Source organism: Meriones unguiculatus, chromosome 14 (assembly GCF_030254825.1).
Source record: "Meriones unguiculatus strain TT.TT164.6M chromosome 14, Bangor_MerUng_6.1, whole genome shotgun sequence".
In the NCBI taxonomy this organism is placed as follows: Eukaryota; Metazoa; Chordata; class Mammalia; order Rodentia; family Muridae; genus Meriones; species Meriones unguiculatus.
In genome coordinates, this window is record NC_083361.1 from 48,740,740 (window position 1) to 48,765,536 (window position 24,797).

General features: G+C 41.2%; 7 non-coding genes across 7 annotated transcripts; all 7 read right to left on the bottom strand.

The window, feature by feature from the left end:
- Positions 1-396: 396 nt before the first annotated feature.
- LOC132647862 (small nucleolar RNA SNORD109A) lies at positions 397-461 on the bottom strand. The gene has a single exon (XR_009586202.1). It is a non-coding gene; the product is annotated as a small nucleolar RNA SNORD109A (small nucleolar RNA).
- A 3,495-nt stretch (positions 462-3,956) lies between these two features.
- On the bottom strand, positions 3,957-4,021 carry LOC132647863 (small nucleolar RNA SNORD109A). Its single transcript, XR_009586203.1, has one exon. It is a non-coding gene; the product is annotated as a small nucleolar RNA SNORD109A (small nucleolar RNA).
- Positions 4,022-7,540: 3,519 nt separating this feature from the next.
- LOC132647864 (small nucleolar RNA SNORD109A) lies at positions 7,541-7,605 on the bottom strand. Its single transcript, XR_009586204.1, has one exon. It is a non-coding gene; the product is annotated as a small nucleolar RNA SNORD109A (small nucleolar RNA).
- Positions 7,606-11,094: 3,489 nt separating this feature from the next.
- LOC132647321 (small nucleolar RNA SNORD109A) lies at positions 11,095-11,159 on the bottom strand. Its single transcript, XR_009585689.1, has one exon. It is a non-coding gene; the product is annotated as a small nucleolar RNA SNORD109A (small nucleolar RNA).
- Positions 11,160-14,692: 3,533 nt separating this feature from the next.
- LOC132647406 (small nucleolar RNA SNORD109A) lies at positions 14,693-14,757 on the bottom strand. The gene has a single exon (XR_009585774.1). It is a non-coding gene; the product is annotated as a small nucleolar RNA SNORD109A (small nucleolar RNA).
- A 5,299-nt stretch (positions 14,758-20,056) lies between these two features.
- On the bottom strand, positions 20,057-20,121 carry LOC132647328 (small nucleolar RNA SNORD109A). Its single transcript, XR_009585696.1, has one exon. It is a non-coding gene; the product is annotated as a small nucleolar RNA SNORD109A (small nucleolar RNA).
- A 3,541-nt stretch (positions 20,122-23,662) lies between these two features.
- LOC132647636 (small nucleolar RNA SNORD109A) lies at positions 23,663-23,727 on the bottom strand. The gene has a single exon (XR_009585982.1). It is a non-coding gene; the product is annotated as a small nucleolar RNA SNORD109A (small nucleolar RNA).
- Positions 23,728-24,797: the final 1,070 nt, after the last annotated feature.

Genomic DNA, 24,797 nt, shown 5'->3' on the forward strand with positions numbered 1-24,797 from the left:
GGACTACTGGAATGAGCCCTAACCTCCCAGCCTGACACTTTACCACATATGTGCAAGGGTACATCGCCGGAGACTAGGAATGAGCAGCACGTTCTAATTCATCAGTTCTTACATATTTTTTGAGTACGTCATTTGCACCTACAGTCATCTCTACCTGATATATGTGCCTACTCCTATAGTAAAGGTTGTCTCCCTATCACTTGGAATCATTTCTATCTCTTTGAAAATAGGAAGCAATGAAGATTGTATCAAACCAAGTATGGGTATTGTTATGAGGCCTTTTTCGAAAAATCTCAGAATCTGATGCCATACTGCACAGTTCTCATCCTCTCTGAAGAGGGAAGAGTGCAAGGCAGGCTCTGAACTCCTCATGGGTCTCACGAGGACCTCATATCTGGACCTCAGATCGCATCTGTTCAAGTCAGTCAACGTCCTCAGAGACCTGTTGTCATCATAGATCCAGAAAGGCCTTCGCTCAACACATGAGTTTTCACCTACCAAGTGAAATCCCAGAGAGCTAGACTCCTGGGCCTTGACAAGGAAGTTCAAAACTGTGCAGGAGGCATGTAGCTCATTCTGTCAAAGGTTCTGGGGAAACACAGAGGACAGGATTAAAGAGCCTTTCCCCTTTGACACCATATGAGAAAAATAGAGGTCAACACATAGCCTTTGGTGGGTGTCACTGGCCCCAAATCGGGTACCTGTGAATGTTCCTTGAATTTATGTATTTAATCTTTACAACAAAGATTTGGTAAGAATAGAGAAAACATTCAAGAAAGCAAAATGACTTTTTTCCTATCTAGATAAGATTTTTTCAACATCCTAATTTGCGGTTTTGATTCTATGTTCATCATGTTAACCCGCCTTTACACTTCCTCCTCAGGTTCCCTGTCTTCCATGTATGTTCCTCTCCATCTTACAGTGCACAGTATTGAGCCTTCCAGTTGTCCTGCAATTGTCAATGCTCTGGAGGATTTTGTGATGTATGTCGCATGACCACCAGCTCCTTCCATATTTCCTTGGACAACAAAAAGCAACACACAAGCCAAGCTATATTTTGGTCCATATACATCACCAGGTATCCCACAGGACATTGACAGGGACAGGAGTTGGGTTCTGTGTGCCTGATTCCTGAACCTTCTCTTCTTATCACCTCTCATGTCATGTTTCTTCAAATGAACTCAACACCACCCAGGTTCCAAGATGAAGGAAGCCATTGCATTTAATACCAAAAATATTCTTAGTTTTGTTTTGTTTTGTTCTGACAATGGACAACTAGATTTCTGGCTCAACATAATCCATAATCATTTATAAAAAGAATAAATATGGTTCCTTGTCAGCTCTGTTTGGGTTTTTGAAAACTTTATGGCAATTCACCTGAATTTTAGAGGGCAAGATTGCATGTTTCCATGCTACTTACAAGGAAGTGAAAACGCATGGGTTGCTCTCTTAGTATCCACGCCAGAGGATCAATGATAGATGAAATTTGTGAGGGTTATTGTTCTGTGCTCTAGGGGTCTAGACTCCTAACACCCTATCATCTTCCTTTGGGTTCCACACCTGTCAGGGCAGAAATAAGAGTTTAATTCTTTGAGCTTGAATGTCGATAAGGGAAGGAGCTGGGAGAAGGCTTTTCTTAGTACTTCTGGATATATTATTTAGAATTGGAAGCTTCAATGGTAGCTTCAAAAGAAAGTCAAATATGCCAATAACTTCACCTAACTGTTGGTTTTCCAAATGCACCTCAAAATACTAATGGTATTAGTTAGTATCCTTGTCACTTGCTTGGGTTTGGTCTAACTTGCTAAGTCCCCTACAATGCCAGGGCCATAGCAAGTGTTCCACCATCAATAGGCAAGATGAAGCCTAGGTTGTTTAGCCATGAGAGGGACGTTAAATAAATCTCATCTCTTGTGGTACACAGTAGGTAAATATTTCGTCAGCGAGAATGCAGCCTGTCTACAAACAAAAGACACAATGGGAAGCAGCGTCACTTACCTGTACTGCCAGAAGGGAAGCACCTCTCCAAGTTTTAGCCTGCAACATAATAAGTATGAAGGTTATCAGAAAATGAAATGCGTCTAGGCAACCTTGACTTTCTAAAGTGTCCCGACCCTCAAGTCTGCCAGCAGTTCAGTCTTTCCCAGAACCAACTATTGAATTAATTTCCTCCCTTCAAATCCCCTCAGATTTTAGCCACTGTGGCAAGGATTTCTCTTCTTCTGATGACTTCCTCAGAAGCTGTCTGTGAGAGCATCTTTGCCAGTGCCAGCAGGCACAGTGTGGACGCCTCTCAGTGGGCAGCGAGGAAGTTGGACAAAGCAAAGAAGAAGCAGTGAGTATAGCATTGCAGTATGGTCATTCTTAACTCCTCCTTTCTCAAAGTCAAAACGACCAAGTTGCACAGAGGTGAAAGTCAGTAAGCCCAATGGTATCTTTGAGATTTCAGGGTGTCATTGAAATTTGTCCTCTGTGCATGGAATTCTCTCCTTGTTTATCCAACAGAGTGTTCCATAATTGACTTTAGATTTCTTCCATGCCATGCAACCTCATCTTGGAAGAGAGGGGAATCCAAAGGTACCTTTTTGTCTACATGTATGTTACCATGTCTCGATTCATAAAAACTCAAGTCTTCCACTTGGAAGAGCATTGGAATCATCTACCATGCTTCAGGTTAAATCTGATGAAAAGAAGATGTTTTCTTCGCACTAACTGACTAGCCCGTGGTCAAATACACATGGGTTGCTTTTTATCGAGTATGTTGTACTACACATCTGAGATTACATGATGTCCTTGATTGGATATTCAAGCTTCAAACATGGCTTTAGAAATTGTGTATCCAGCAAGTGTTACCAAGAGTCCTATGCTACAGCTTCGTAAAAGTCTGTTAGTAGTAAGATATATATATATATATATATACATATATGTGTGTGTCAGTTGTGAATTAATTGTGTTCATCATGAGGATGTTAAGAAGATTCAGTGTGTGGTTCTTTCTTGTTTCATTGAAGAGTTAGTGCATCTGATCCATTATCAGGATTGTGGGTCTACCAGCTAGCAACATGTTCTTTAGAAATATCTTTCCTTGTTTCATAAAGGAATAGTTGTTTTCATAGATCTTGGGTAACACGCAAATTTTGTTAGAATAGATGATTTGCATTTGTGTGAGAGCGGCAATAAGAGGATGAATGTACCCAAAAGGAAAAGAAAAACAACAACAACAAGTAACAGAAAGCAAAGCCCAATTGTCATTTCTCATGATGGATCAACTGAGATGGTTTCCATGCGAGAAAGAGATAGGTAAACACAACATGCTCTGGAAGATTTTGGCAGCTAAGACATAAATGATGAACACCAATAAAACTAGGGAATGTCTCCAACAGGTGCCCTGGCTTCTCACCTAGCCATTATTATCTAGAATTTACCCAGCCTCCAACAGGAAAGACCATTTCAATTTTCCCTCTATATAAATTGAATGATCCTTTAATTATTAGTTATACGTCAGCCTTTACACAACTTTGGGAAAAGTGCGAGGGCAGTCATTGTCCTCCAATATTCTTGGGACTACTGGAATGAGCCCTAACCTCCCAGCCTGACACTTTACCACATATGTGCAAGGGTACATCGCCGGAGACTAGGAATGAGCAGCACGTTCTAATTCATCAGTTCTTACATATTTTTTGAGTACGTCATTTGCACCTACAGTCATCTCTACCTGATATATGTGCCTACTCCTATAGTAAAGGTTGTCTCCCTATCACTTGGAATCATTTCTATCTCTTTGAAAATAGGAAGCAATGAAGATTGTATCAAACCAAGTATGGGTATTGTTATGAGGCCTTTTTCGAAAAATCTCAGAATCTGATGCCATACTGCACAGTTCTCATCCTCTCTGAAGAGGGAAGAGTGCAAGGCAGGCTCTGAACTCCTCATGGGTCTCACGAGGACCTCATATCTGGACCTCAGATCGCATCTGTTCAAGTCAGTCAACGTCCTCAGAGACCTGTTGTCATCATAGATCCAGAAAGGCCTTCGCTCAACACATGAGTTTTCACCTACCAAGTGAAATCCCAGAGAGCTAGACTCCTGGGCCTTGACAAGGAAGTTCAAAACTGTGCAGGAGGCATGTAGCTCATTCTGTCAAAGGTTCTGGGGAAACACAGAGGACAGGATTAAAGAGCCTTTCCCCTTTGACACCATATGAGAAAAATAGAGGTCAACACATAGCCTTTGGTGGGTGTCACTGGCCCCAAATCGGGTACCTGTGAATGTTCCTTGAATTTATGTATTTAATCTTTACAACAAAGATTTGGTAAGAATAGAGAAAACATTCAAGAAAGCAAAATGACTTTTTTCCTATCTAGATAAGATTTTTTCAACATCCTAATTTGCGGTTTTGATTCTATGTTCATCATGTTAACCCGCCTTTACACTTCCTCCTCAGGTTCCCTGTCTTCCATGTATGTTCCTCTCCATCTTACAGTGCACAGTATTGAGCCTTCCAGTTGTCCTGCAATTGTCAATGCTCTGGAGGATTTTGTGATGTATGTCGCATGACCACCAGCTCCTTCCATATTTCCTTGGACAACAAAAAGCAACACACAAGCCAAGCTATATTTTGGTCCATATACATCACCAGGTATCCCACAGGACATTGACAGGGACAGGAGTTGGGTTCTGTGTGCCTGATTCCTGAACCTTCTCTTCTTATCACCTCTCATGTCATGTTTCTTCAAATGAACTCAACACCACCCAGGTTCCAAGATGAAGGAAGCCATTGCATTTAATACCAAAAATATTCTTAGTTTTGTTTTGTTTTGTTCTGACAATGGACAACTAGATTTCTGGCTCAACATAATCCATAATCATTTATAAAAAGAATAAATATGGTTCCTTGTCAGCTCTGTTTGGGTTTTTGAAAACTTTATGGCAATTCACCTGAATTTTAGAGGGCAAGATTGCATGTTTCCATGCTACTTACAAGGAAGTGAAAACGCATGGGTTGCTCTCTTAGTATCCACGCCAGAGGATCAAGGATAGATGAAATTTGTGAGGGTTATTGTTCTGTGCTCTAGGGGTCTAGACTCCTAACACCCTATCATCTTCCTTTGGGTTCCACACCTGTCAGGGCAGAAATAAGAGTTTAATTCTTTGAGCTTGAATGTCGATAAGGGAAGGAGCTGGGAGAAGGCTTTTCTTAGTACTTCTGGATATATTATTTAGAATTGGAAGCTTCAATGGTAGCTTCAAAAGAAAGTCAAATATGCCAATAACTTCACCTAACTGTTGGTTTTCCAAATGCACCTCAAAATACTAATGGTATTAGTTAGTATCCTTGTCACTTGCTTGGGTTTGGTCTAACTTGCTAAGTCCCCTACAATGCCAGGGCCATAGCAAGTGTTCCACCATCAATAGGCAAGATGAAGCCTAGGTTGTTTAGCCATGAGAGGGACGTTAAATAAATCTCATCTCTTGTGGTACACAGTAGGTAAATATTTCGTCAGCGAGAATGCAGCCTGTCTACAAACAAAAGACACAATGGGAAGCAGCATCACTTACCTGTCCTGCCAGAAGGGAAGCACCTCTCCAAGTTTTAGCCTGCAACATAATAAGTATGAAGGTTATCAGAAAATGAAATGCGTCTAGGCAACCTTGACTTTCTAAAGTGTCCCGACCCTCAAGTCTGCCAGCAGTTCAGTCTTTCCCAGAACCAACTATTGAATTAATTTCCTCCCTTCAAATCCCCTCAGATTTTAGCCACTGTGGCAAGGATTTCTCTTCTTCTGATGACTTCCTCAGAAGCTGTCTGTGAGAGCATCTTTGCCAGTGCCAGCAGGCACAGTGTGGACGCCTCTCAGTGGGCAGCGAGGAAGTTGGACAAAGCAAAGAAGAAGCAGTGAGTATAGCATTGCAGTATGGTCATTCTTAACTCCTCCTTTCTCAAAGTCAAAACGACCAAGTTGCACAGAGGTGAAAGTCAGTAAGCCCAATGGTATCTTTGAGATTTCAGGGTGTCATTGAAATTTGTCCTCTGTGCATGGAATTCTCTCCTTGTTTATCCAACAGAGTGTTCCATAATTGACTTTAGATTTCTTCCATGCCATGCAACCTCATCTTGGAAGAGAGGGGAATCCAAAGGTACCTTTTTGTCTACATGTATGTTACCATGTCTCGATTCATAAAAACTCAAGTCTTCCACTTGGAAGAGCATTGGAATCATCTACCATGCTTCAGGTTAAATCTGATGAAAAGAAGATGTTTTCTTCGCACTAACTGACTAGCCCGTGGTCAAATACACATGGGTTGCTTTTTATCGAGTATGTTGTACTACACATCTGAGATTACATGATGTCCTTGATTGGATATTCAAGCTTCAAACATGGCTTTAGAAATTGTGTATCCAGCAAGTGTTACCAAGAGTCCTATGCTACAGCTTCGTAAAAGTCTGTTAGTAGTAAGATATATATATATATATATATATATATATATATATATATATATATACATATATGTGTGTGTCAGTTCTGAATTAATTGTGTTCATCATGAGGATGTTAAGAAGATTCAGTGTGTGGTTCTTTCTTGTTTCATTGAAGAGTTAGCGCATCTGATCCATTATCAGGATTGTGGGTCTACCAGCTAGCAACATGTTCTTTAGAAATATCTTTCCTTGTTTCATAAAGGAATAGTTGTTTTCATAGATCTTGGGTAACACGCAAATTTTGTTAGAATAGATGATTTGCATCTGTGTGAGAGCGGCAATAAGAGGATGAATGTACCCAGGAGGAAAAGAAAAACAACAACAACAAGTAACAGAAAGCAAAGCCCAATTGTCATTTCTCATGATGGATCAACTGAGATGGTTTCCATGCGAGAAAGAGATAGGTAAACACAACATGCTCTGGAAGATTTTGGCAGCTAAGACATAAATGATGAACACCAATAAAACTAGGGAATGTCTCCAACAGGTGCCCTGGTTTCTCACCTAGCCATTATTATCTAGAATTTACCAAGCCTCCAACAGGAAAGACCATTTCAATTTTCCCTCTATATAAATTGAATGATCCTTTAATTATTAGTTATACGTCAGCCTTTACACAACTTTGGGAAAAGTGCGAGGGCAGTCATTGTCCTCCAATATTCTTGGGACTACTGGCATGAGCCCTAACCTCCCAGCCTGACACTTTACCACATATGTGCAAGGGTACATCGCCGGAGACTAGGAATGAGCAGCACGTTCGAATTCATCAGTTCTTACATATTTTTTGAGTACGTCATTTGCACCTACAGTCATCTCTACCTGATATATGTGCCTACTCCTTTAGTAAAGGTTGTCTCCCTATCACTTGGAATCATTTCTATCTCTTTGAAAATAGAAAGCAATGAAGATTGTATCAAACCAAGTATGGGTATTGTTATGAGGCCGTTTTCGAAAAATCTCAGAATCTGATGCCATACTGCACAGTTTTCATCCTCTCTGAAGAGGGAAGAGTGCAAGGCAGGCTATGAACTCCTCATGGGTCTCACGAGGACCTCATATCTGGACCTCAGATCGCATCTGTTCAAGTCAGTCAACGTCCTCAGAGACCTGTTGTCATCATAGATCCAGAAAGGCCTTCGCTCAACACATGAGTTTTCACCTACCAAGTGAAATCCCAGAGAGCTAGACTCCTGGGCCTTGACAAGGAAGTTCAAAACTGTGCAGGAGGCATGTAGCTCATTCTGTGAAAGGTTCTGGGGAAACACAGAGGACAGGATTAAAGAGCCTTTCCCCTTTGAAACCATATGAGAAAAATAGAGGTCAACACATTGCCTTTGGTGGGTGTCACTGGCCCCAAATCGGGTACCTGTGAATGTTCCTTGAATTTATGTATTTAATCTTTACAACAAAGATTTGGTAAGAATAGAGAAAACATTCAAGAAAGCAAAATGACTTTTTTCCTATCTAGATAAGATTTTTCAACATCCTAATTTGCGGTTTTGATTCTATGCTCGTCATGTTAACCCGCCTTTACACTTCCTACTCCTGTTCCCTGTCTTCCATGTATGTTCCTCTCCATCTTACAGTGCCCAGTATTGAGCCTTCCAGTTGTCCTGCAATTGTCAATGCTCTGGAGGATTTTGTGATGTATGTCCCATGACCACCAGCTCCTTCCATATTTCCTTGGACAACAAAAAGCAACACACAGGCCAAGCTATATTTTGGTCCATATACATCACCAGGTATCCCACAGGACATTGACAGGGACAGGAGTTGGGTTCTGTGTGCCTGATTCCTGATCCTTCTCTTCTTATCACCTCTCATGTCATGTTTCTTCAAATGAACTCAACACCACCCAGGTTCCAAGATGAAGGAAGGCATTGCATTTAATACCGAAAATATTCTTAGTTTTGTTTTGTTTTGTTCGGACAATGGACAACTAGATTTCTGGCTCAACATAATCCATAATCATTTATAAAAAGAATAAATATGGTTCATTGTCAGCTCTGTTTGGGTTTTTGAAAACTTTATGGTAATTCACCTGAATTTTAGAGGGCAAGATTGCATGTTTCCATGCTACTTACAAGGAAGTGAAAACGCATGGGTTGCTCTCTTAGTATCCACGCCAGAGGATCAAGGATAGATGAAATTTGTGAGGGTTATTGTTCTGTGCTCTAGGGGTCTAGACTCCTAACACCCTATCATCTTCCTTTGGGTTCCACACCTGTCAGGGCAGAAATAAAAGTTTAATTCTTTGAGCATGAATGTCGATAAGGGAAGGAGCTGGGAGAAGGCTTTTCTTAGTACTTTTGGATATATTATTTAGAATTGGAAGCTTCAATGGTAGCTTCAAAAGAAAGTCAAATATGCCAATAACTTCACCCAACTGTTGGTTTTCCAAATGCACCTCAAAATACTAATGGTATTAGTTAGTATCCTTGTCACTTGCTTGGGTTTGGTCTACCTAGCTAAGTCCCCTACAATGCCAGGGCCATAGCAAGTGTTCCACCATCAATAGGCAAGATGAAGCCTAGGTTGTTTAGCCATGAGAGGGATGTTAAATAAATCTCATCTCTTGTGGTACACAGTAGGTAAATATTTCGTCAGGCGAGAATGCAGCCTGTCTACAAACAAAAGACACAATGGGAAGCAGCGTCACTTACCTGTCCTGCCAGAAGGGAAGCACCTCTCCAAGTTTTAGCCTGCAACATAATAAGTATGAAGGTTATCAGAAAATGAAATGCATCTAGGCAACCTTGACTTTCTAAAGTGTCCCGACCTTCAAGTCTGCCAGCACTTCAGTCTTTCCCAGAACCAACTATTGAATTCATTTCCTCCCTTCCAATCCCCTCAGATTTTAGCCACTGTGGCAAGGATTTCTCTTCTTCTGATGACTTCCTCAGAAGCTGTCTGTGAGAGCATCTTTGCCAGTGCCAGCAGGCACAGTGTGGACGCCTCTCAGTGGGCAGCGAGGAAGTTGGACAAAGCAAAGAAGAAGCAGTGAGTATAGCATTGCAGTATGGTCATTCTTAACTCCTCCTTTCTCAAAGTCAAAACGACCAAGTTGCACAGAGGTGAAAGTCAGTAAGCCCAATGGTATCTTTGAGATTTCAGGGTGTCATTGAAATTTGTCCTCTGTGCATGGAATTCTCTCCTTGTTTATCCATCAGAGTGTTCCATAATTGACTTTAGATTTCTTCCCTGCCATGCAACCTCATCTTGGAAGAGAGGGGAATCCAAAGGTACCTTTTTGTCTACATGTATGTTACCATGTCTCGATTCATAAAAACTCAAGTCTTCCACTTGGAAGAGCGTTGGAATCATCTACCATGCTTCAGGTTAAATCTGATGAAAAGAAGATGTTTTCTACGCACTAACTGACTAGCCCGTGGTCAAATACACATGGGTTGCTTTTTATCGAGTATGTTGTACTACACATCTGAGATTACATGATGTCCTTGATTGGATATTCAAGCTTCAACCATGGCTTTAGAAATTGTGTATCCAGCAAGTGTTACCAAGAGTCCTATGCTACAGCTTCGTAAAAGTCTGTTAGTAGTAAGATATATATATATATACATATATGTGTGTGTCAGTTCTGAATTAATTGTGTATATCATGAGGATGTAAAGAAGATTCAGTGTGTGGTTCTTTCTTGTTTCATTGAAGAGTTAGCGCATCTGATTCATTATCAGGATTGTAGGTCTACCAGCTAGCAACATGTTCTTTAGAAATATCTTTCCTTGTTTCATAAAGGAATAGTTGTTTTCATAGATCTTGGGTAACACGCAAATTTTGTTAGAATAGATGATTTGCATCTGTGTGAGAACGGCAATAAGAGGATGAATGTACCCAGGAGGAAAACAGAAACAACAACAACAAATAACAGAATGCAAAGCCCAATTGTCATTTCTCATGATGGATCAACTGAGATGGTTTCCATGCGAGAGAGAGAAAGGTAAACACAACATGCTCTGGAAGATTTTGGGAGCTAAGACATAAATGATGAACACCAATAAAACTAGGGAATGTCTCCAACAGGTGCCCTGGCTTCTCACCTAGCCATTATTATCTAGAATTTACCCAGCCTCCAACAGGAAAGACCATTTCAATTTTCACTCTATATAAATTGAATGATCCTTTAATTATTAGTTATACGTCAGCCTTTACACAACTTTGGGTAAAGTGCGATTGCAGTCCTTGTCCTCCAATATTCTTGGGACTACTGGCATGAGCCCTAACCTCCCCTCCTGACACTTTACCAAATATGTGCAAGGGTACATCGCCGGAGACTAGGAATGAGCAGCACGTTCGAATTCATCAGTTCTTACATATTTTTTGAGTACGTCATTTGCACCAACAGTCATCTCTACCTGATATATGTGCCTACTCCTATAGTAAAGGTTGTCTCCCTATCACTTGGAATCATTTCTATCTCTTTGAAAATAGAAAGCAAGTAAGATTGTATCAAACAAAGTATGGGTACTGTTATGAGGCCTTTTTCGAAAAATCTCACAATGTGATGCCATACTGCACAGTTCTCATCCTCTCTGAAGAGGGAAGAGTGCAAGGCAGGCTCTGAAATCCTCATGGGTCTCACGAGGACCTCATATCTGGACCTCAGATCGCATCTGTTCGAGTCAGTCAACGTCCTCATATACCTGTTGTCATCATAGATCCAGAAAGGCCTTCGCTCAACACATGAGTTTTCACCTACCAAGTGAAACCCCAGAGAGCTAGACTCCTGGGCCTTGACAAGGAAGTTCAAAACTGTGCAGGAGGCATGTAGCTCATTCTGTCAAACGTTCTGTGGAAACACAGAGGACAGGATTAAAGAGCCTTTCCCCTTTGACACCATATGAGAAAAATAGAGGTCAACACATTGCCTTTGGTGGGTGTCACTGGCCCCAAATCGGGTACCTGTGAATGTTCCCTGAACTTATGTATTTAATCTTTACAACAAAGATTTGGTAAGAATAGAGAAAACATTCAAGAAAGCAAAATGACTTTTTTTCCTATCTAGATAAGATTTTTCAACATCCTAATTTGCGGTTTTGATTCTATGCTCTTCATGTTAACCCGCCTTTACACTTCCTCCTCCTGTTCCCTGTCTTCCATGTATGTTCCTCTCCATCTTACAGTGCCCAGTACTGAGCCTTCCAGTTGTCCTGGAATTGTCAATGCTCTGGAGGATTTTGTGATATATGTCGCATGACCACTAGCTCCTTCCATATTTCCTTGGACAACAAAAAGCAACACACAGGCCAAGCTACATTTTGGTCCATATACATCTCCAGGTATCCCACAGGACATTGACAGGGACAGGAGTTGGGTTCTGTGTGCCTGATTCCTGAATCTTCTCTTCGTATCACCTCTCATGTCATGTTTCTTCAAATGAACTCAACACCACCCAGTTTCCAAGATGAAGGAATGCATTGCATTTAATACCAGAAATATTCTTAGTTTTGTTTTGTTTTGTTCTGACAATGGACAACTAGATTTCTGGCTCAACATAATCCATAATCATTTATAAAAAGAATAAATATGGTTCATTGTCAGCTCTGTTTGGGTTTTTGAAAACTTTATGGCAATTCACCTGAATTTTAGAGGGCAAGATTGCAAGTTTCCATGCTACTTACAAGGAAGTGAAAACGCATGGGTTGCTCTCTTAGTATCCACGCCAGAGGATCAATGATAGATGAAATTTGTGAGGGTTATTGTTCTGTGCTCTACGGGTCTAGACTCCTAACACCCAATCATCTTCCTTTGGGTTCCACACATGTCAAGGCAGAAAGAAGAGTTTAATTCTTTGAGCTTGAATGTCCATAAGGGAAGGAGCTGGGAGAAGGCTTTTCTTAGTACTTCTGGATATATTATTTAGAATTGGAAGCTTCAATGGTAGCTTCAAATGATAGTCAAATATGCCAATAACTTCACCCAACTGTTGGTTTTCCAAATGCACCTCAAAATACTAATGGTATTAGTTAGTATCCTTGTCACTTGCTTGGGTTGGGACTACCTAGCTAAGTCCCCTACAATGCCAGGGCCATAGCAAGTGTTCCACCATCAAGAGGCAAGACGAAGCCTAGGTTGTTTAGCCATGAGAGGGACGTTAAATAAATCTCATCTCTTGTGGTACACAGTAGGTAAATATTTAGTCAGGCGAGAATGCAGCCTGTCTACAAACAAAAGACACAATGGGAAGCAGCATCACTTACCTGTCCTGCCAGAAGGGAAGCACCTCTCCAAGTTTTAGCCTGCAACATAATAAGTATGAAGGTTATCAGAAAAGGAAATGCGTCTAGGCAACCTTGACTTTCTAAAGTGTCCCGACCTTCAAGTCTGCCAGCAGTTGAGTCTTTCCCAGAACCCACTATTGAATTCATTTCCTCCCTTCCAATCCCCTCAGATTTTAGCCACTGTGGCAAGGATTTCTCTTCTTCTGATGACTTCCTCAGAAGCTGTCTGTGAGAGCATCTTTGCCAGTGCCAGCAGGCACAGTGTGGACGCCTCTTAGTGGGCAGCGAGGAAGTTGGACAAAGCAAAGAAGAAGCAGTGAGTATAGCATTGCAGTATGGTCATTCTTAACTCCTCCTTTCTCAAAGTCAAAACGACCAAGTTGCACAGAGGTGAAAGTCAGTAAGCCCAATGGTATCTTTGAGATTTCAGGGTGTGATTGAAATTTGTCCTCTGTGCATGGAATTCTCTCCTTGTTTATTCAACAGAGTGTTCCATAATTGACTTTAGATTTCTTCCCTGCCATGCAACCTCATCTTGGAAGAGAGGGGAAACCAAAGGTACCTTTTTGTCTACCTGTATGTTACCATGTCTCGATTCATGGAACTCAAGTCTTCCACTTGGAAGAGCGTTGGAATCATCTACCATGCTTCATGTTAAATCTGATGAAAAGAAGATGTTTTCTACGCACTAACTGACTAGCCCGTGGTCAAATACAATGGGTTGCTTTTTATCGAGTATGTTGTACTACACATCTGAGATTACATGATGTCCTTCATTGGATATTCAAGCTTCAACCATGGCTTTAGAAATTGTGTATCCAGCAAGTGTTACCAAGAGTCCTATACTCCAGCTTCGTAAAAGTCTCTTAGTAGCAAGATATATATATATATATATATATATATATATATATATATATATATATATATATACATATATGTGTGTGTCAGTTCTGAATTAATTGTGTTCATCATGAGGATGTTAAGAATATTCAGGGTGTGGTTCTTTCTTGTTTCATTGGAGAGTTAGCACGTCTGATCCATTATCAGGATTGTGGGTCTACCAGCTAGCAACATGTTCTTTAGAAATATCTTTCCTTATTTCATAAAGGATTAGTTGTTTTCATAGATCTTGGGTAACACGCAAATTTTGTTAGAATAGATGATTTGCATCTGTGTGAGAGTGGCAATAAGAGGATGAATGTACCCAGGAGGAAAACAGAAACAACAACAACAAATAACAGAAAGCAAAGCCCAATTTTCATTTCTCATGATGGATCAACTGAGATGGTTTCCATGCGAGAGAGAGATAGGTAAACACAACATGCTCTGGAAGATTTTGGCAGCTAAGACATAAATGATGAACACCAATAAAACTAGGGAATGTCTCCAACAGGTGCCCTGGCTTCTCACCTAGCCATTATTATCTAGAATTTACCCAGCCTCCAACAGGAAAGACCATTTCAATTTTCCCTCTATATAAATTGAATGATCCTTTAATTATTAGTTATACGTCAGCCTTTACACAACTTTGGGTAAAGTTCGAGGGCAGTCATTGTCCTCCAATATTCTTGGGACTACTGGCATGAGCCCTAACCTCCCCTCCTGACACTTTACCACATATGTGCAAGGGTACATCGCCGGAGACTAGGAATGAGCAGCACGTTCTTACATATAATTCATCAGTTCTTACATATTTTTTGAGTACGTCATTTGCACCTACAGTCATCTCTACCTGATATATGTGCCTACTCCTATAGTAAAGGTTTTCTCCCTATCACTTGGAATCATTGCTATGTCTTTGAAAATAGAAAGCAATGAAGATTGTATCAAACCAAGTATGGGTACTGTTATGAGGCCTTTTTCGAAAAATCTCAGAATCTGATGCCATACTGCACAGTTCTCATCCTCTCTGAAGAGGGAAGAGTGCAAGGCAGGCTCTGAAATCCTCATGGGTATCACGAGGACCTCATATCTGGACCTCACATCGCATCTGTTCAAGTCAGTCAACGTCCTCAGAGACCTGTTGTCATCATAGATCCAGAAAGGCCTTCGCTCAACACATGAGTTTTCACCTACCAAGTGAAACCCCAGAGAGCTAGAATCCCGGGCCTTGACAAGGGAGTTCAAAACTGTACAGGAGGCATGTAGCTCATTCTGTCAAAGGTTCTGGGGAAACACAGAGGACAGGATTAAAGAGCCTTTCCCCTTTGACACCATATGAGAAAAATAGAGGTCAACACATTGCCTTTGGTGGGTGTCACTGGCCCCAAATCGGGTACCTGTGAATGTTCCCTGAACTTATGTATTTAATCTTTACAACAAAGATTTGGTAAGAATAGAGAAAACATTCAAGAAAGCAAAATGACTTTTTTTCCTATCTAGATAAGATTTTTTCAACATCCTTATTTGCGGTTTTGATTCTATGCTCTTCATGTTAACCCGCCTTTACACTTCCTACTCCTGTTCCCTGTCTTCCATGTATGTTCCTCTCCATCTTACAGTGCCCAGTATTGAGCCTTCCAGTTGTCCTGCAATTGTCAATGCTCTGGAGGATTTTGTGATGTATGTCGCATGACCACCAGCTCCTTCCATATTTCCTTGGACAACAAAAAGCAACACACAGGCCAAGCTACATTTTGGTCCATATACATCACCAGGTATCCCACAGGACATTGACAGGGACAGGAGTTGGGTTCTGTGTGCCTGATTCCTGAACCTTCTCTTCGTATCACCTCTCATGTCATGTTTCTTCAAATGAACTCAACCCCACCCAGTTTCCAAGATGAAGGAAGGCATTGCATTTAATACCAAAAATATTCTTAGTTTTGTTTTGTTTTGTTCTGACAATGGACAGAACTAGATTTCTGGCTCAACATAATCCATAATCATTTATAAAAAGAATAAATATGGTTCATTGTCAGCTCTGTTTGGGTTTTCGAAAACTTTATGGCAATTCACCTGAATTTTAGAGGGCAAGATTGCATGTTTCCATGCTACTTAAAAGGAAGTGAAAACGCATGGGTGGCTCTCTTAGTATCCACGCCAGAGGATCAAGGATAGATGAAATTTGTGAGGGTTATTGTTCTGTGCTCTAGGGGTCTAGACTCCTAACACCCTATCATCTTCCTTTGGGTTCCACACCTGTCAGGGCAGAAATAAGAGTTTAATTCTTTGAGCTTGAATGTCGATAAGGGAAGGAGCTGGGAGAAAGCTTTTCTTAGTCCTTCTGGATATATTTTTTAGAATTGGAAGCTTCAATGGTAGCTTCAAAAGAAAGTCAAATATGCCAATAACTTTACCCAACTGTTGGTTTTCCAAATGCACCTCAAAATACTAATGGTATTAGGTAATATCCTTGTCACTTGCTTGGGGTGGGACTACCTAGCTAAGTCCCCTACAATGCCAGGGCCATAGCAAGTGTTCCACCATCAATAGGCAAGACGAAGCCTAGGTTGTTTAGCCATGAGAGGGACGTTAAATAATTCTCATCTCTTGTGGTACACAGTAGGTAAATATTTCGTCAGGCGAGAATGCAGCCTGCCTACAAACAAAAGACACAATGGGAAGCAGCGTCACTTACCTGTCCTGCCAGAAGGGAAGCACCTCTCCAAGTTTTAGCCTGCAACATAATAAGTATGAAGGTTATCAGAAAAGGAAATGCGTCTAGGCAACCTTGACTTTCTAAAGTGTCCCGACCTTCAAGTCTGCCAGCACTTCAGTCTTTCCCAGAACCAACTATTGAATTCATTTCCTCCCTTCCAATCCCCTCAGATTTTAGCCACTGTGGCAAAAATTTTCTTCTTCTGATGGCTTCCTCAAAAGCTGTCTGTGAGAGCATCTTTGCCAGTGCCAGCAGACACAGTGTGGACGCCTCTCAGTGGGCAGCAGGGAAGTTGGACAAAGCATAGAAGAGGCACTGCCTATAGCATTGCAGTATGGTCATTCTTTTTTTTTTTTTTTTTTTTTCAATGCTGTTTATTCAGGAACATTGAAGAATCCTCGGGCCCTGGGGAAAGTCAGCCCACAGCTTAAATAGCCTCTGGGTAGCCAACCCAGGCGTGCCACGGGGGCAATGCAGATAGGTCCACATACATGGAAGCAAGCCAGATCCTCGGCCTTAGCCAAATGTGGAGTTGTTCGTGACAGAGAGCACTCACCATCAGGAAGGTGAAAGGCGGAAACCAGCTCCATCTTTAAGGCATAGCATTCCGCAGCTCTCTACAGTTCCCCCTTTTTGTTTTAGACGCATCAGGCAAGAGTAGAGGTCTGATCTCTGATATTAGAAATAAATTGGGACTTTGTACAGATGTTCATTTAGGTGTCATCCACCCAAAGAGCATCAGACCCGTCCGATACCTTTTTCTCAGAGGCGGGACCTGGGGCATCAACCTGCATCCAATCAGACATGGTCTTCTCTGGGTCCAAAGCGGCTGACCCTGAGTGCAGTGCTTAGCCTCGCATCCTGAGCTTATCATTTTAGCTTTTTCTGGTATCCAACCATGCTTGGGGGAATGTCCTGCTTCATGGCTGTAAAGGCCTGAATGATCATGGCTGCATCACACTGTTGTGATTCTCTAATCTTGCATATATACCACAGGCAAACCAAGGAGACCAACACCAGAAGGCCTGCTAACACTCCCATGCCCGCCCATTCCTTCAGATGGTTCATTGCTGCAGCAATCCATGTTGATAATCCTGTGGCTAGTCCTGCGTCCACTCTGGTAGAATTTACTGTGACAATGGCCACTCTCAGCTGCTCCATCGTAGTATCGAATTCTCCAGTCCAATTATCTAAAATATAGCTCGACAATTGTTTAGACAGATTTGCAGCACAGGAAAAATTCTCATGTTGTATGCTAGTGACACAAAGTCCAGCATACTTTCATTGACAGCCAGGTTGAGCGATTTGCCATAGGGTATCTATTTGCTCCTACAAGAGGTCAATCCTCTGATTGAACACCATCAAGCTTCCTTTTAGTTGAGCATTAATTCCTTTATGTACAACAAAGGCATGAGCTACATTGGCTTAATGATTATTCAGGGTCTGAACTGACAGACTACAATAAGAAAGGAGAGGAGATCCTCCCCTATTAGTGGACTTGGGGAGTGGCATGCAAGCAGAGGGAGGAGGGAGGGTGGGATTGGGAGGAGAGGAGGGAGGGGCTAATGGGGGGATGCAGAATGAATAAAGTGTAATTGATGAAAAATTTAAGAAAAAAGGAAAAAAATAATTTAATAACCTTAAATGAATTTCAAAATTGGAGGAAAACATGGAGTTAGTCAATTGGCATGGAGCACGTCTCGCCCCTGGGGGCAATGGTCTCCTGAACTTACTCAGACCTCGGACACCACCACTGCTAGTTCTAGAACTGACGCAGGATGTTCCAACGAGGGGTTAAGGCTTCTCATAATATTTCCTATAAGCCCACACCTGTTTGTCTATATCCCCCATTTTTATTCATTATTAGCCAGATAGAGTCAAGTAATTGTGGTAATGATACTTGCTTTTTTGCCCAATGCTGGAATGCTAGTAAATTTAGGTATGCCCTGGTTACTCGCATGCCTCGCTGGGTGCCTGTGCCCATTGATGCCCCTCACGCTATGACTCTCTTCAGACAGAAAAGGGATCTTGGAACTACAGCCACCATTGTTACTACCATCTCATTGACAGCTGTTGGAGCTACCACCAGGGCATTAGCCATGAGTCATACTGTACAGTATGGTCATTCTTATCTCCTGGTTTCTCAAAGTCAAAATGAACAAGTTGCACAGAGGTGAAAGTCAGTAAGCCCTATGGTATCTTTGAGATTTCAGGGTGTCATTGAAATTTGTCCTCTGTGCATGGAATTCTCTCATGTTTATCCAACAGAGTGTTCCATAATTGACTTTAGATTTCTTCCCTGCCATGCAACCTCATCTTGGAAGAGAGGGGATTCCAAAGGTGCCTTTTTGTCTATATGTATGTTACCATGTATCGATTCATGGAACTCAAGTATTCCACTTGGAAGAGAGTTGGAATCATCTACCATGCTTCAGGTTAAATCTGATGAAAAGAAGATGTTTTCTACTCACTAACTGACTAGCCCGTGGTCAAATACTCATGGGTTGCTTTTTATCGAGTATGTTGTACTACAAATCTGAGATTACATGATGTCCTTGATTGGATATTCAAGCGTCAACCATGGCTTTAGAAATTGTGTATCCAGCAAGTGTTACCAAAAGTCCTATGCTCCTGCTTCCTAAAAGTCTGTTAGTAGTAAGATATATATATGTATATATATATATATTTATATATATGTGTGTGTGTGTGTGTGTCAGTTCTGAATTAATTGTGTTCATCATGAGGATATTAAGAAGATTCAGTGTGTGGTTCTTTCTTGTTTCATTGGAGAGTTAGTGTGTCTGCTCCATTATCAGGACTGTGGGTCTACCAGCTAGCAACATGTTCTATAGACGTATCTTTCCTTTGTTTTTTAAAGGAATAGTTGTTTTCATAGATATTGGGTAACACGCAAATTTTGTTAAAAGAGATGATTTGCATCTGTGTGAGTGCAGCAATAAGAGGATGAATGTACCAAGGAGGAAAATAGAAACAAAAACAACGAATAACAGAAAGCAAAGCCCAATTGTCATTTCTCATGATGGATCAACTGAGAGGGTTTCCATGCGAGAGAGAGATAGGTAAACACAACATGCTCTGGAATATTTTGGCAGCTAAGACATACTTGATGAACACCAATAAAACTAGGGAATGTCTCAAACAGGTGCCCTGGCTTATCACCTAGCCATTATTATCTAGAATTTACCCAGGCTCCAACAGGAAAGATCATTTCAAATTTCCCTCTATATAAATTGAATGGTCCTGGAATTATTTGTTATACGTCAGCCTTTACACAACTTTGGGTAAATGGCGAGGGCAGTCATTGTCCTCCAATATTCTTGGGACTACTGGCATGATCCATAACATCCCCTCCTGACACTTTACTACATATGTGCAAGGGTACATCGACCGAGACTAGGAATGAGCAGCACGTTCGAATTCATCAGTTCCTAGATAGTTTTTGAGTACGTCATTTGCACCTACAGTCATCTCTACCTGATATATGTGCCTATTCCTATAGTAAAGGCTCTCTCCCTATCACTTGAAATCATTTCAATCTCTTGGAAAATAGAACACAATGAAGAATGTATCAAACCATGTATGGGTACTGTTATGAGGCCTTTTTCGAAAAATCTCAGAATCTGATGCCAAACTGCACAGTTCTCATCCTCTCTGAAGAGGGAAGAGTGCCAGGCAGACTCTGAAATCCTCATGGGTCTCACACGGACCTCATATCTGGACCTCATATCGCATCTGTTCTAGTCAGTCAACGTCCTCAGATACCTGTTGTCATCATAGATCCAGAAAGGCCTTTGATAAACACATGAGTTTTCACCTACCAAATGAAACCCCAGAGAGCTAGACTCCTGGGCCTTGACAAGGAAGTTCAAAACTGAGCAGGAGGCATGTAGCTCATTCTATCAAAGGTGGTGGGGAAACACAGAGGACAGGATTAAAGAGCCTTTCCCCTTTGACCCCATATGAGAAAAATAGAGGTCAAAACATTGCATTCGGTGGGTGTCACTGCCCCCAAATCGGGTGCCTCTCAATGTTCCCTGAACTTCTGTACTTAACCTTTACAACAGAGATTTTGGCAAGAATAGAGAAAACATTCAAGTAAGCAAAATGACTTTGTTCCTATCTAGATAAGATTTTTTCAACATCCTAATTTGCGGTTTTGATTCTATGCTCTTCCTCTTTACCCTCCTTTAGGATTCTTCCTCCTGTTCCCTGTCTTCCATGTATGTTCCTCTCTATCTTTCAGTGCCCAGTATTGAGCCTTCCAGTTGTCCTGCAATTGTCAATGCTCTGGAGGATTTTGTGATGTATGTCACATGACCACCAGCTCGTTCCATATTTCCTTGGACACAAACTGGAACAGAGAAACCAAGCTACATTTTGATCCATATATATCACCAGGTATCCCAAAGGACATTGACAGGGACAGGAGTTGGATTCTGTGTGCCTGATTCCTGAACCTGCTCTTCTTATCACCTCTCATGTCATGTTTCTTCAAATGAACTCAAAACCACCCAGTTTCCAAGATGAAGGAAGGCATTGCATTTAATACCAAAAATATTCTTAGTTTTGTTTTGTTTTGTTTTTTCTGACAATGGAAAACTAGATTTCTGGCTCAACATAATCCATAATCATTTATAAAAAGAATAATTATGGTTCATTATCAGCTCTGTTTGGGGCTACGAAAACTTTACGGCAATTCACCTGAATTTTGGAGGGCAGATTGCAAGTTTCCATGCTACTTACAAGGACTTGAAAATACATTGGTCGCTCTCTTAGTATCCACGCCAGAGGAACAAGGATAGATGAAATTTGTGAGGGTTATTGTTCTGTGCTCTAGGGGTCTAGACTCCTAACACCCTATCATCTTCCTTTGAGTTCCAACCTGCCAGGGCAGAAATAAGAGTTTAATTCTTTGAGCTTGAATGTCGATAAGGGAAGGAGCTGGGAAAAGACTTTTCTTAGTATTTCTGGATATATTATTTAGAATTGGAAGCTTCAAGGGTAGCTACAAAAGAAAGTCACATAGTCCAATAACTTCACCCAACTAATGGTTTTCCAAATGCACATCAACATACTAATGGTATTAGGTAGTATCCTTGTCACTTGCTTGGGTTGGGACTACCTAGCTAAGTCCCCTACAATGCCAGGGCCATAACAAGTGTTCCACCAGCAAGAGGCAAGATGAAGCCTAGGTTGTTTAGCCATAAGAGGGACGTCAAATGATTCTCATCTCTAGAGGTACACAGTAGGTAAATATTTAGTCAGCCGAGACTGCAGCCTGCCTACAAACAAAAGACACCATGGGAAGCAGCGTCACTGCTTACCTGTCCTGCCAGAAGGGAAGCACCTCTCCAAGTTTTAGCCTGCAACATAATAAGTATGAAGGTTATCAGAAAAGGAAATGCGTCTAGGCAACCTTGACTTTCTAAAGTGTCCCGACCTTCAAGTCTGCCAGCCGTTCAGTATTTCCCAGAACCAACTATTGAATTCATTTCCTCCCTTCCAATCCCCTCAGATTTTAGCCACTGGGGCAAAAATTTTCTTCTTCTGATGGCTTCCTCAAAAGCTGTCTGTGAGAGCATCTTTGCCAGTGCCAGCAGACACAGTGTGGACGCCTCTCAGTGGGCAGCAAGGAAGTTCAACAAAGCAAAGAAGAGGCACTGCCTATAGCATTGCAGTATGGTCATTCTTAACTCCTCCTCGTTTCTCAAAGTAAAAACGAACAAGTAGCACAGAGGTGAAAGTCAGTAAGCCCTATGGTATCTTTGAGATTTCAGGGAGTCATTGAAATTTATGCTCTGTGCATGGAATTCTTTCCTTGTTTATCCAACAGAGTATTCCATAATTAACTTTAGATTTCTTCCATGCCATGCAACCTCATCTTGGAAGAGAGGGGAATCCAAAGGTGCCTTTTTGTCTACATGTATGTTACCATGTCTCGATTCTTGGAACTCAAGTCTTCCACTTGGAAGAGCGTTGGAATCATCTACCATGCTTCAGGTTAAATCTGATGAAAAGAAGATGTTTTGTACGCACTAACTGACTAGCCTGTTGTCAAATACTCATGGGTTGCTTTTTAATAGAGTATGTTGTACTACACATCTGAGATTACATGATGTCCTTGATTGGATATTCAAGTTTCAACCATGGTTGTAGAAATTGTGTATCCAGCAAGAGTTACCAAGAGTCCTATCCTCCTGCTTCCTAAATGTCTGTTAGTAGTAAGATATATATATATATATATATATATATATATATATATATATATATATATATATATCTGTGTGTGTATGTGTGTGTCAGTTCTGAATTAATTATGTTCATCATGAGGATATTAAGAAGATTCAGTGTGTGGTTCGTTCTTGTTTCATTGGAGAGTTAGCGTGTCTGCTCCATTATCAGGACTGTGGGTCTACCAGCTAGCAACATGTTCTTTAGAAATATCTTTCCTTGTTTTTTAAAGGAATAGTTGTTTTCATACATCTTGGGTAACACGCAAATTTTGTTAGAAGAGATGATGTGCATCTGTGTGAGAGCTGCACTAAGAGGAAGAATGTACGCAGGTGGAAAACAGAAACAACAACAAGAAATAACAGAAAGCAAAGCCCAATTGTCATTTCCATGATGGATCAACTGAGATGGTTTCCGTGCGAGAGAGAGAGATAGGTAAACACAACATGCTCTGGAAGATTTTGGCAGCTAAGACATAATTGAAGAACACCAATAAAACTAGGGAATGTCTCAAACAGGTGCCCTGGCTTATCACCTAGCCATTATTATCTAGAATTTACCCAGCCTCCAACAGGAAAGACCATTTCAATTTTCCCTCTATCTAAATTGAATGATCCTGGAATTATTTGTTATACGTCAGCCTTTACACAACTTTGGGTAAAGGGCGAGGGCAGTCATTGTCCTCCAATATTCTTGGGACTACTGGCATGAGCCATAAAATCCGCTCCTGACACTTTACCACATATGTGCAAGGGTACATCGACCGAGACTAGGAATGAGCACCACGTTCGAATTCATCAGTTCTTAGATATTTTTTGAGTATATCATTTGCACCTACAGTCATCTCTACCTGATATATGTGCCTACTCCTATAGTAAAGGCTGTCTCCCTATCACTTGGAATCATTTCAATCTCTTTGAAAATAGAAAGCAATGAAGAAAGTATCAAACCAAGTATGGGTACTGTTATGAGGCCTTTTTCGAAAAATCTCAGAATCTGATGCCAAACTGCACAGTTCTCATCCTCTTTGAAGAGGAAGAGTGCCAGGCAGGCTCTGAAATCCTCATGGGTCTCACGAGGTCCTCATATCTGGACCTCAGATTACATCTGCTCAAGTCAGTCAACGTCCTCAGATACCTGTTGTCATCATAGATCCAGAAAGGCCTTCGCTCAACACATGAGTTTTCACCTACCAAGTGAAACCCCAGAGAGCTAGACTCCTGGGCCTTGACAAGGAAGTTCAAAACTGTGCAGGAGGCATGTAGCTCATTCTGTCAAAGGTGGTGGGGAAACACAGTGACAGGATTGAAGAGCCTTTCCCCTCTGACACCATATGAGAAAAATAGAGGTCAAAACATTGCATTTGGTCGGTGTCACTGGCCCCAAGTCGGGTAGCTGTGAATGTTCCCTGAAATTATGTACTTAATCTTTACAACAGAGATTTTGGTAAGAATAGAGAAAACATTCAAGTAAGCAAAATGACTTTGTTCCTATCTAGATAAGATTTTGTAAACATCCTAATTTGCGGTTTTGATTCTATGCTCTTCCTCTTAACCCTACTTTAGGATTCCTCCTCCTGTTCCTTTCTTCCATGTATGTTCCTCTCCATCTTACAGTGCCCAGTATTGAGCCTTACAGTTGTCCTGCAATTGTCAATGCTCTGGAGGATTTTGTGATGTATGTCACATGACCACCAGCTCGTTCCATATTTCCTTGGACAACAAATTGGAACACACAAGCCAAGCTACATTTTGGTCCATATACATTTCCAGGTATCCCACAGGACATTGACAGGGACAGGAGTTGGGTTCTGTGTTCCTGGTTCCTGAACCTTCTCTTCTTATCACCTCTCATGTCATGTTTCTTCAAATGAACTCAAATCCACCCAGTTTCCAAGATGAAGGAAGGCATTGCATTTAATACCAAAAATATTCTTCGTTTTGTTTTGTTTTGATTTGATTTTTTTCCGACAATGGACAACTAGATTTCTGGCTCAACATAATCCATAATCATTTATAAAAAGAATAATTATGGTTCATTGTCAGCTCTGTTTGGGGCTGCGAAAACTTTATGGCAATTCACCTGAATTTTAGAGGGCAAGATTGCAAGTTTCCATGCTACTTACAAGGACGTGAAAACGCATGGGTTGCTCTCTTAGTATCCACGCCAGAGGATCAAGGATAGATGAAATTTGTGAGGGTTATTGTTTTGTGCTCTAGGGGTCTA